Consider the following 12,636-nt stretch of genomic DNA (forward strand, 5'->3'; position numbering starts at 1 on the left):
CAAGCTAAAATTTTATGACATAATTCCCCTAATTCATAATATTTCTGCTTAGACCATAATATCATTTTATCTGTTCTATATGTTAACATTGTATTATGTTGTAATCTCTTGTTAGCTAAACTTCTATATTTATTTTTTGAAGATGATTTTTGAATTTCTTTTTCCACTATTGTTATTTCCTTTTCTAATTTATCTATATCTTTCATATATTCCTTTTTAAGTTTTGAAGTATAACTTAAAATTTGTCCTCTTAAGTAACCTTTTAACGCATCCCAGATAATAAATATAGCTTTTGTTGAATGTAAATTTGTATCATAAAACAAACCTATATGTTGTCTTATAAAGACAAAAATCTACTCTTTTCAATAATAAAGAATTTAATCTCCATCTCTATACTGAGAATTGTTTTTCAACAAATTCCAATTCAATCAACGATGGAGAATGATCAGTAATATTCTTGTTTTATAATCAACATTTAAAACTCTTGATTTATTTTGAGGCGCAAGCAACAATAAATCCATTCTAGAATATATATCAAATCTACTAGAATAAAAAAGAATAATCCCTATCCTTAGGATGTATCTTTCTCCATATATCAATTAAATTCAAATAATTCATTAAAGATATCAATGTTTTAGCTGCTTTTGATTTAATTATAGTTCTTGATGATTTATCCAACAAAGGTTCCAAACAGAAATAAAAATCTCCACCTACTAAAAGATTTTCATGCATATCTGCTAAATTGAAAGAAGTATCTTGCATAAATTTCTGATCATCGGTACTTAGTGCGCATATATTTAACAAAGTCCACTCCTCGTAAAATATTTGACCATTTACCATTACATATCTACTCACGGGATCTGTAATTACATTTTGAATTTTAACTGGTAAATTTTTCTAAAATAAAATTGCTACTCCTCTAGCTTTAGAGTTAAAAGCAGAAAAAAGCTACCTGGGCTATCCAATCTCTTTTTAATGTTAAGTTTTCTTTTTCAGATAAATTAGTTTCTTGTAAAAAAGAAATATCAACTCTCAATTTTTTTTAATATAAGATAAAATTTTCTTTCTTTTTTATGGTCCCATTAATCCCATTAATATTAAAACCCAAAATTTTAACTGCTTTATTCATTTTCATTATCTATACATTTTTTAAAAAATCCTTTTGATCCCTCCTATCCAGAAAGGATTCCCTCAAATTAATTTTGTCTTGAATGTCAATGTCTCCTATCCAAACTCAACAAAATTACTCAAAATAATCACATTATAGTTAGTTATTATAAAAAAGAAAAAAAGTTGAAATAAACACCTCCCCAACAAAAAGTGAGAAATATTAGCATTACCAGCCTCCATTTTACGGGTTGTGCTTAAACCATGAAAACACATGTAGCTATCAGAAATCAACAAATACATCTCCTGAACCCCATGGGGAAAAAACTTTTCTGTGTAAGCAATAATACTTCCCCATACAAGATTTCTTAATCCATCAAGTAGAAAAAAAATAAAAAAAGGGGGAATAACACCCTCTCTTTTATACACCAGATTTAATTAATTTCAGCAAATCACCACCATTTTTTTTAGACAAACCATTCACAAACTCTTAGCCTGTACATGACTTGTAAAAAATATATTCTGGTGATCTGGTAAAAATGCCTTCAAAGTAGCTGGATAATGGAGAACAAATCTAAAACCTTCTTAACTGGGTTAAACTCCCTTCTTTTCTTCAATAGAGTTTCACTCAAGTCTGGATTAAAAAAAATCTTATCCCCTTCATAATTCTCTAGCTCAGGGGTGGCCAACCTTTTAATTTTTAATTTAGAGATCTTTCTTTGGCTTGGCTTCGCGGACGAAGATTTATGGAGGGGGTAAAAAAGTCCACATCAGCTGCAGGCTCGTTTGTGGCTGACCAGTCCGATGCGGGACAGGCAGACACGATTGCAGCGGTTGCAGGGGAAAATTGGTTGGTTGGGGTTGGGTGTTGGGTTTTTCCTCCTTTGCCTTTTGTCAGTGAGGTGGGCTCTGCGGTCTTCTTCAAAGGAGGCTGCTGCCCGCCAAACTGTGAGGCGCCAAGATGCACGGTTTGAGGCGTTATCAGCCCACTGGCGGTGGTCAATGTGGCAGGCACCAAGAGATTTCTTTAGGCAGTCCTTGTACCTTTTCTTTGGTGCACCTCTGTCACGGTGGCCAGTGGAGAGCTCGCCATATAATACGATCTTGGGAAGGCGATGGTCCTCCATTCTGGAGACGTGACTCTACCGGCACCACCTACGGCTAATTTAGAGATACAGCACTGTAAAAGGCCATTTCGGCCCATGAATACGTACCGGGGGTGTAGGTTAATTGGGCGGCACGGACACATGGGCTGAAATGGCCTGTTCCTGTGCTGTATGTCTAAATTAAAAATTAAAAATTAAAAGGTTGGCTACCCCTCTTCTAGCTCTTTTCATTGCTAAATCAAGAAACCTCTCTTTATCCTGATAGTTTAAAAATCTAATTAGGATAGATTGAGGTCTTTGATTAGGACCGGGGTTTGGTCTAAGAGCTCTATGAGCTCTCTCAATTAGAATCATGTCCTCAAAATGTTCTCCAAATATATTCAGTATTCATGCTTGAAAAAAATTGGATCACGCCTTAACCTTCTTTACATTCAGACATCCCCACAATTTTAAGATTATTCCTTCTGCTGTAATTTTACAAAATATCAACTATCTCAAGCAGTTTTTCATTCATAAAAATCATACCAGTCATTGTATTTTCATTTTTTATTTGACCTTTCTTCAATATGTTGTACTTCTTCATGCACATCTTGAATTTTCTCTTCCACTTTATCAACTTTTCGTGAAACATTATCTATAAATTTAGTCTATAAATTATCTATAACTTGCTTCAATTCTACAGTTAAAAGTTTAAAGTTACTCTCTAACACATCAATTTTAACTTCCATTTTATCCATTTTCTTTTTAAAAGTCTTTTTCTTGCCTTTAGATCTTTCTTCTTCTGAATATCATTTCTTCTTCGCTTCCATAATCCTCTGAATCCTCTTCCACCCTCCTGTTCAGAAGTGGAGACTCCAGAGTGGCCCTTTAAAAGACGAGGTCTTTTTTACTGAATTTTTTTTCCCTTGGCAGCGCACTTGCCCGACTTCCCGCGCATGCGCAATGCAGTCTTAGTTTTTCCAGTGGCACCATCTTTGTGGGGTGATGCAGAGAAGGCTCTGGAGGATTGTCCTTCAATTAGCACCCTCACCAATGAATCCAGATCCAACTTCAGCGGCCTGTCTCGATGACAAGGTAGGCCCGAGTACTCTTTCCTTTCTCTCTTCCAATTTTCATTTTGGTGTAGTTTTTGCAGATTTTTCTTTATTTGTCGGCATCTTATTTTTCCTTCAGCTGATTTCTTTAAAGTAACTTTAAAATAGTTTTTATAACTTTACCTTTGCCTAATATACACTTTTTTCAGTAAATCTCTTGGGAGTTGATAGGTTGTGTGGTGTTGCTCACACCATCACGTGACGACCCCAAAATTGAGGTTTTTAATTAGCGCAATGCTATTACAGTGCCAGCGACCTGGGTTTGAATCCATCATTATCAGTAAGGTGGTGTATGATCTCTCATGTCTGCGTGGGTTTCCTCCGGGTGTTCCTGTTTCCTTCCACCCTTCAAAATCTATGGTGGTTGTCAATTAATTCGGGTATTTGGGCAGCATGGGTTCCTGCGCCAGAAGGGCCTGTTACCATTTTGTATATCTAAATTTTAAAAAAATTAAAAGTGCACTGTAGCTAATGCAGTGTTTAGTTAAACACATCAATGTCAAAAACAAATATCAAATAATATGAGTGAAGGCAACCTGAAATAAACAGGGCTTAGTGGTTAATTACAGCAAAGACAATTATAATGGCTTTGGCTTGTAATGGAGGCACATTACAGGACTCCAGCATACACACAGGAAAATTTGATGATTTGGCTGCAGAGGAAAGTGTATTATATTTCACTGCCAAAGGCCATCTGGGTCAGCACTAAACACACGAGAAGGAAACTCTTGTCAGCATAGTGGTCAATTTAAAAAAAGGCACATTGATATGAACTGTTATGAAGTGTGGAAAAGACCATTATAGCAAAAAAAAGAGATTTTATTTAATCTTTCTCTGCATCAAATAGCGCACAATAATACAGAAATTTGAGAAGGCCCAAAATAATTCAACCATAAAGTCCATCATTTCAGACAAGATGTAGCACACTTAATCTATTTTACTCCCAATAAAAATTTTAGTTCTTACTGAAGGAGAACTCCAGTCTATATAATTATTTTATTCACTGAACCTATAATTTCCTTATCCTAAAGTGTGCTTTTTCCCTTGATTTTTATTTTTTTCCACTGTTTAATCATTTTGCAGTGAATGTTCAAGTCAAGATATTATGCCCTCACTTAGGAACTGCTTCAACATTAAACTTGAACTCTTGCTTGCAACCTTAAACGACAAAATGATAACTGTTTTAGCACAATCTCTATTTGTTCTCCAAGCACACACGGATTGTGATTTGCAGTTATACTGTTCTGAAAAGCTGCTTGTTAATCGCTGCAGCTCAATACAATGAACAAAACACTACTGTCATGAGTACATTGCCTTTCCTTTAAAAAAAACTAAAATATGAATGAATTCTTTTTTTTACAATTCTGGTCTCGAGCACACAAACTTGCCCTTATTTCCTCTTGACTTGAATTACCAAGCGGAGTCTGACCTGGTAAACATAAATGATTATACGCCAATTTCCCTATGAGGCAGATATTATGTATATAGAAGTTGGTCAGAGGGTCAAAGGCCAATCACACCAACCCTCCAGTGGCATGTCAGCTTTGAAGGACAAATCAGAGCAGTGATATGAAATCAATCAATCTAAGAATAAGCTGGCCCTAGGAAATGAATTGCTCACAAAGGGTTAACATGAAACAAATAAGTCTTCGTTAGAGATAGAAAACATTTTGGTCCAAATAAAGTACTCCTGCCTGTTCTTGTTCTCTCCCTCTCATAGACACACACAGTCACGGACACGGACATAGACACGCACGTACATGTGCACACACACATATATATAAATAAGTCTGTTTCATAATTATATTCTGCTTGCATGTTTTTGCAGTTATAATCTTTTGCCAAGAATAAACTGCTTGGAGGTGTTCACATTAATCCATTCATTGCTACTAACCTCTGAACTCATTTCAGGGTCAGCTACGATTCAATGGTTTATGGGTTGCACTGTCATCTGGTGCACTCCAAAGTCTTTTACATATTTTTCTTGACCTTTCAACTGCGGACTATTATTTTGACAGCAATCATTACTGGGCACCCACAAAATGACTTGCTCAAATGGCAGACTAGCCAAGAAGTTGAAAATAGCACACAAGCTACTCTATTTTTTCATTGATTAAAATGAAGTCATACCAACTTGCTAAGTGTCAGACTAGATTAGTGACTATTCCATGGTGAGAATGCTTCACCCAAAGAGTGATGGGAAGCAAAAACAAAATAAGCAGATAAGTGAATTCTACCAACTAGATTAGAAAATGATGGTCTCAAACTAAGCCATTGAACCATTGCAATATATGAAACAGGAACAGATAAATTAACAAATAAATGAAACTTCTAATGCAATAAATTTCACATAAAGAAAGCATCGAAATATATTCATTTCAATCACTGAAAGAAAGTAGATTTTGATAATAATATTATAATGAGGATTCTGGTATCAATTCTAGAATGTTAGGACCAGTAAGTCAAATAAAAGCATTGAAGAATATGTCGCTACTACCTGATGTTGATACATACTCTTAATTAATAAAATACTTCCCAAACAATGCGATCAGTTAGGATTTAACTTTCTAGAGCCTATCATATTTTGTTGTTTAAAATGTCCTTTATTATTTTTCTAAAGGCCAGATTTTAGTCAGATTTGACTTGATCTTTTACTTCACCGACATGACTCCACTCTTACTCCAACAAGACTTCAGGAATGCCAGAAGTCTGTTCTACACAGGAGACTTTCACAGTCAAGTGATTTCCTGCTTTTGCTTCATGACAATGCCTTGCACGCATTAAGTTTTTCTGGTAAAATTAACCAAGCTATTGCTGCACAACAATATTATGAAACAAAAGGTCCACATAAGAGAATATTAGGGTTGGGATCAAAAGATTTGTCAAAATGTTAGCTTTAAAGGAAAATCATAAATTAATAGGTTTTTGGTTGGTCAGGAAATCATTCACATTGGAATTGGATATAAATCTGTGGTTGAGGGAAAAGAAAAACCTCAGTTTAAAGTCAAACAATATATGACTGAGCCAGATAAGAAAGCATTATATTAGCTGATCAATAACCTGGTCAACATTTCATGATTTAAAGAACATCTAAAAGTTAAAGAGAGAGGTAAAGAGGCAATTCAAGTTTCTAAGATGATGAATATAATCTGGTTCATCATAATAAAAGAAAGTCAGACTTGGATTTATAAAGCCCTTTAGAATGTTAGGAAAACGTCAAATACTTTGGAGCTGAGTGGATTTCCATGCAGAGCAAAACTACGTATTAGAGATGTCACAAAATCTACTGTTCTGGACATGTTGATTGAAAGATAAATCATGACCAGGGCATAAGACTATTGCTCTTCCTTGAAATAATTTAATGGGATCTTCTAGTTCTTCTGAGATTGCAGGCAGGGCTGCTACTTAATGCTCATGTGAAACTCAGTGTTTTCGAATGTGCGGTTCTTCCTTTCTACTACATTGCAGTGTCTGCTGAGATTTGTGCTCAGGTCTTTGGAGTGGAACTTAACACCACAACATTCTGATTCAGAAGTGAGAGTGCTACCTATAGAGTCACTAGCTGCCCTTCCACGTCATCTCCAAGGTTGGATGTCAATTATAAGTAAGAATTTTGAGTAACTTTTTCCTAATGTTAGGAAACACATTAATTGTTGCTTTGATTGATAACAGATAAATCAAACTTTTACTAAGTTTAGAAGTGCTGTGCCAAGGGCCATGTTTGTGTGCTAATGCTGGGTTGAAGTATTGTTGTACATTGGATGCATGCTGTTAATGAATATCCTATCATATTCCTGAGAGGAATTCAAATTCATCAGCAATGATTCAAATCAGCCTTTACAAACTAATTTCAAGCCAGGGAGTTCATAATTACCAGAATGGGAAAAATCCAGTTTTATTGTGATCTTTTAAGGAATGGAATATTCTGTCCTTATTTGGGCTAGCTTACATGTCATTCCAGATCTACAGCAATGGAGCTGATGCATGATTAGTCTCCGAAAAGCCCTACTAAGTCATAAAATTCTTGGAGAAACTATCGATGAACAATGAAATTGGCCTTGCCATGAATGAATATAAAAAAAAATAAAGTAGTCTCATGGTAAAGATTGAAACTAGCTTTTATGTCCTTGGATTATAGCATAGAAAAGTCGGGAAGAAGAGAAAAAAAATACTGTTTCTGTTTCCAATCATTATCTCACAGCTCTGGCTCTAAATATTTTCAGATGCATATTGAGCAAGGAGTGGATCAGCCTCAGCTGCAAGATTCTGATCCTCTTGGTCAATATATACTCACAATTTTGCTCAAAACTGAGCAACATCACTTTTGTAATTTGTGATTATAGAAATATGAGTGTTATGGAACTACTAGTTAATGGAAATAATGGATATTGTGTGACAGCGGCTAACCTTCAGAATATTGTTCATTTACCATAAAGTGCTTTGGAACATCCTGAACTTAGAAAAAGAAATACATAAATATAAATTAGTGAAAATGTGCATGATCAAAAGGAGTTTGGAAATAGCATCTATTCCTCCTCCAAAATGTTTTTTTTTATGTGTGTTGTGCATATCTGATGTCATCAGCTATCCCTCTCCTAAAAAACCACTGCAAATGTCAAATTTCCCACATCTGAGTTCCTACTTCATTAATTTTAATATTATTCATGATTAGGTAATTCTGGTAAAAATTCTGGTTTATATCAATAATAAAACAAAGAAAATAAATAAAATGGGGAGGGAGAGAGTTAGGAAAGAAAGAAGGATGAATTGAGAAATAGAAGAAGGAATCAAATATTTCTCTTGAATTGATTAGGACCTGAAGTTGTCCACAAGTACCTCACAGCCAATTAAGTACACGTTGAAAAATACTCGCCACAGTTTTGAGGTGTAAAAGTAGGATTTTTGCTGGAGAAGTTTCTTTTTAAAGCTTAATGCAAAGAGAATCATGAAAGCATTGCTGATACGATATCTCTTCTTTTTGCAATCTGTAGGCAGCATAAACCAACAGATCAATTTTACCTGGTCATATCTCTGGCAGAAAGCTATGCACAAGAATGGAAAGCTTGTCCTCATCACAGGAAACAAATTCTGAAATGACACATAAATTCTCAGGGAGGGAGGGAAGAGATGAAATCTGCAAAGCAAGTGAAAAATGTTTGGAAACATTTTGCCCCATATTTTTGTCTAACAAGTAAAATTAGAAATGCATGTTAGCCAACAGAATCCAACATAGATTTATTGATGTAAATAAATGATGCTTCCCAAGTATATCAACTTTTGACAAAATAAGTTTTAGATAGATAAAAGAAATGCAGAAGATATAGATTTGGATTTCATGAAGCTTTTCAACTAAGAAATTTTTTTTTTTTCCCTGAGCTCTTTTGTTATGGATATTGTTATGGTAAGTGTTTGGAGAAAAATGAACCATGTACTTAATTCTTTGGACAGACCTCCACCACTGAGAAATGGAAATATTTTCTTAAACTCAGTCTAATTATTGACAACAGAGAGAGTGCTTCCTACTGAATCCATTTACTCAGAAGTTGGGCCAGCCTTTCAACACAGTGTCGTGACTGAGAAACAGGAGAGGGTCTTCATAATCTAACACCTCTAAAACTGCCCCACTGACCACTTCATTGACATAAGGCTTTTAGTCTCACCTTTCTCGTTCACCATCAAGCCCCTTCACACTTGGTTATGGAGTGCCCTTAGAAACTATATTAATACAATTTTTTAAAAAAAGCATTTCACACCTTCTGAATGTGATTACCTGATGATATTTTCTCCTGCCAATTGAATGCTATCAAGGATGTTTAGGTGTTACAGTATAATGATGGAAACATCACCAAACAAATATGAAACAAATTTGTATGCTATCATTACCTTAGTTTAAAATAGAAAACAAAATAATGCCTTATGCACTTCTGTTTATTTATCTAGTAAAATAATAGGAAATTTGAATGTTAAAAGAGAATAAAATGCAACAGTTAAATTGTTATCGATCAGGGTATATTTTGCCCCAAAAAAAGTGGAGCTTTATAAAGCAGCAGCAATATTGTAAATGTTTAGAGGAATTAAAAAGCTGCCTAGACTCAGTGTTTAATTTCCCCCGGCCAGCTTTATGGATAGAATTAGGTTGCCCTCAAGTGTACTAAGTAATCAAACACAGACTAAATTTCCTTCACCCTTGCTCAAAGATAATTGCTCTTGGCTCATATGCATTTGTTCTAGTGACCAAGCACTCAGTCGTCAATCCAAGACAATAGCTTTAATCACAGTGGAACATTATTAGGTCAGCAGGAAATACCACAACATGGAAATTACTCCATACTGCATATTAAAATTCCCCTTTGGACAAAATTATGAATGCAAGAATTAGGCAATTTTGTACATGGGGGCACATATCAAGATATTGGGTATCAAGATTTGAAATGTTTTGCAGTTTCTTCATCAGCATTGGTTCAACTGGAATTTCTTAACCCAGCTTCATCATGGGAGTGACTGCACCATAAAGCGGTACTCTGCCTGGAATAAGATGGGTACAGCTAGGCACCATATTTCAGCAACAATGTATTGGGCTTGGATGGAGTGCAGCTATAATTTACTGGACCGAAACCTAGATATTTCACCATCTAGGATTGATTTCCCTGGAATTAAGAAGGTTGAGAAGAAGCATTTTGATTAGGTTTTCGACATAATAAGGGAAAATGATGTTAGAGATATAAAGAAGCATAAGAATGTGATTAATCTAGAGAGGGTGCAGAAAATATTCACAAGCATATTGCCTGGACTGGTGGCTTGAGCAATAAAGAAATACTAGATAGGCTAATGTCTGCTTCCTCTGGAGCAAAGGAGGCAGAGAGGTGAGAGGTTTACCAAATATCGAGGGGCCCAGATAATTTGGATTGTCACCATCTTTTTATCAGGTCAGGGGAGTCTAAAGCTAGATGGCAATGGATTAAGGTGAGTGGCATCTAAGAAAATTTGCAGATGCTGGGGTTAAGTGCCATACCCAAAAGTGCTGGAGAACCTCAGCAGGTCATTCAGCATCCATAGGAAGTAAAGGTTAATCAAGATTTTGGGCCTGGTCATTTTGTCATGCAAAACATGACCCACTGAGTTTCTCCAGAACACTTATGTATTGCAACATGAGAAGAATTATGTATGTTTTTCACACAGGCGGTGGTGGGTATACAGAATGTGCTGCTAGAGGAAGTGGGGAGTACATTAGAAGATATTTGGATATGTACATGGATAGGTAAGGTTTACAGGGATGAGCCTAGCTCAGGTAGGTCATAGACAAGCTTGGTCAGCCTTTTTCTGTGTTGTTTCCCACTATTATTTGATTAGGAGGCATCGCCCACAAGATGGGATCAGACTCTCCAGACCACCTCATAGAAAATATTACACACAGGTAACAGAAATTTGAAACATCCATTCCTCAATTAGCTTGGTCAATTGTCCATATAAAGTCATTGACTGATCATTTTTTTTCTGAAGCAAAGTAATAAAGAATATGAAGAAAAGGGAGACAGGACACACAGCAACTATGATCAATGAATGGGAGGTTGAAAGAGCCATCCTGATTCCATATTGCCAAGGATGGGAATGGCTCAAGGGTGGTCTGAAAGACAAGTTCCGACCTTGTAAGCAATACTCACAGCCCCTGGTGAAGTTTTAAAGAGGACATTTTAAAAATGCCATCTAGAGAGTGTTATTTATTTCACCAGAAATTCATCAAGGTATTTTCCAATTTCAGAACCACTTGTCTGATAGAAATCACATCTAGTGCTCATTAAACTATACTCTCCATGCAGGGAGTTACACCTAGTTGTCAAGGAATTGACCATTGAGTTTATTGTCATATACATATATACACAGACGGAGAATGTGCATACGTCCAACATTCCTGCTTGCTTCAACTACACAGGTACACAAGATATACCAACCAATAGCATACATCAATTTACCACAGTACATAAAGAGATAATAAATATAAATGAGAGATAGAGAAATAAATATTCACAGTTTAAAGTTAGTGCAAAGTTCTGTTTCAATATGCAGACAATTTCTTGGTGATCCCAGATTAGTTTATGGTTAGGGTAATAAGGGGAGTATTTAGCAGTAGTGCACAAAGCTGTACTCTCATAAAGATATGTATACAAAAGAGAGAAATGTAAAAAAAATAAAGAAATGTAAACAAATTGAATGTGCAATACAGAAAATAAATGTTCAATAATAAATAATGTTCAAAATAAGAGTTCTTAAGTGAATCTATGATTGAGTTTGTTGTTTAGGAGTCCGACGGTGGAGGGGTTCATATGCTCCCGAACCTGGTGTTACGAGTGTTGTGGCACCTACAGCTTTTTCCTAATGGCAACAGTGAGAACAGAGCATGTCCTGGGTGGTGTGGATCCTTGATGATTCCTGCTGCTTTCGGATAGCAGCATTCCGAGCAGATGTTCTCAATGGTGAGTAGAGTTTTGCCTGTGGTGAATTAGGCAGTCTGAACTACCTCCTGCAGGGTTTTCCACTCAGAGGTATTGGTGCCTTCATATCAGGGCCTCGATGCAGCTGCTCAGCACACTTTCCACGACACATCTGTAGAAGTTTGCCAAGGTTTTTAAAAAAAAATTATTTTCACGCTATGAACCATACTAACCAAAATACACACAAACATTTCCCTCTTGAATATACAGTGTCATTTTCTCCCCTTTTCCCCCTCCCTTCCCTCCCTCCTTCACCCCAACCCCCACCCACTCAACGTTCAGCCTATATGATAATTTGATACATTAAACCCATTAAACAATGTCATCACACAATGAAAATAAACAAGAAATTTGTGTCATCTACTTTTACATACTGGGTCAGTTCATTTCTTCTTCTTCTCCTTCTGTCATTTTAGGTGGTGGAGGTCCGCGATAGGACTTCTCTGTTGTGTTCCATGTACGGTTCCCAAATTTGTTCGAATATTGTGATGTTATTTCTTAAATTATACTTTATTTTTTCCAATGGAATACATTTATTCATTTCTATGTACCATTGCTGTATTCTCAGGCTATCTTCTAATTTCCAGGTTGACATTATACATTTTTTTGCTACAGCTAAGGCATTTTTTTGCTACAGCTAAGGCTATCATAATAAATCTTTTTTGTGCTCCATCCAAATCAAGTCCAAGTTCTTTACTTCTTATATTACTTAGAAGAAAGATCTCTGGATTTTTTGATGTGTTGCTTTTTGTGATTTTATTTAATATCTGGTTTAGATCTTCCCAAAACTTTTCCACTTTCTCACATGCCCAAATTGCATGTACTGTTGTTCCCATTTCC

Source organism: Narcine bancroftii, chromosome 4 (genome assembly GCF_036971445.1).
Source record: "Narcine bancroftii isolate sNarBan1 chromosome 4, sNarBan1.hap1, whole genome shotgun sequence".
In the NCBI taxonomy this organism is placed as follows: Eukaryota; Metazoa; Chordata; class Chondrichthyes; order Torpediniformes; family Narcinidae; genus Narcine; species Narcine bancroftii.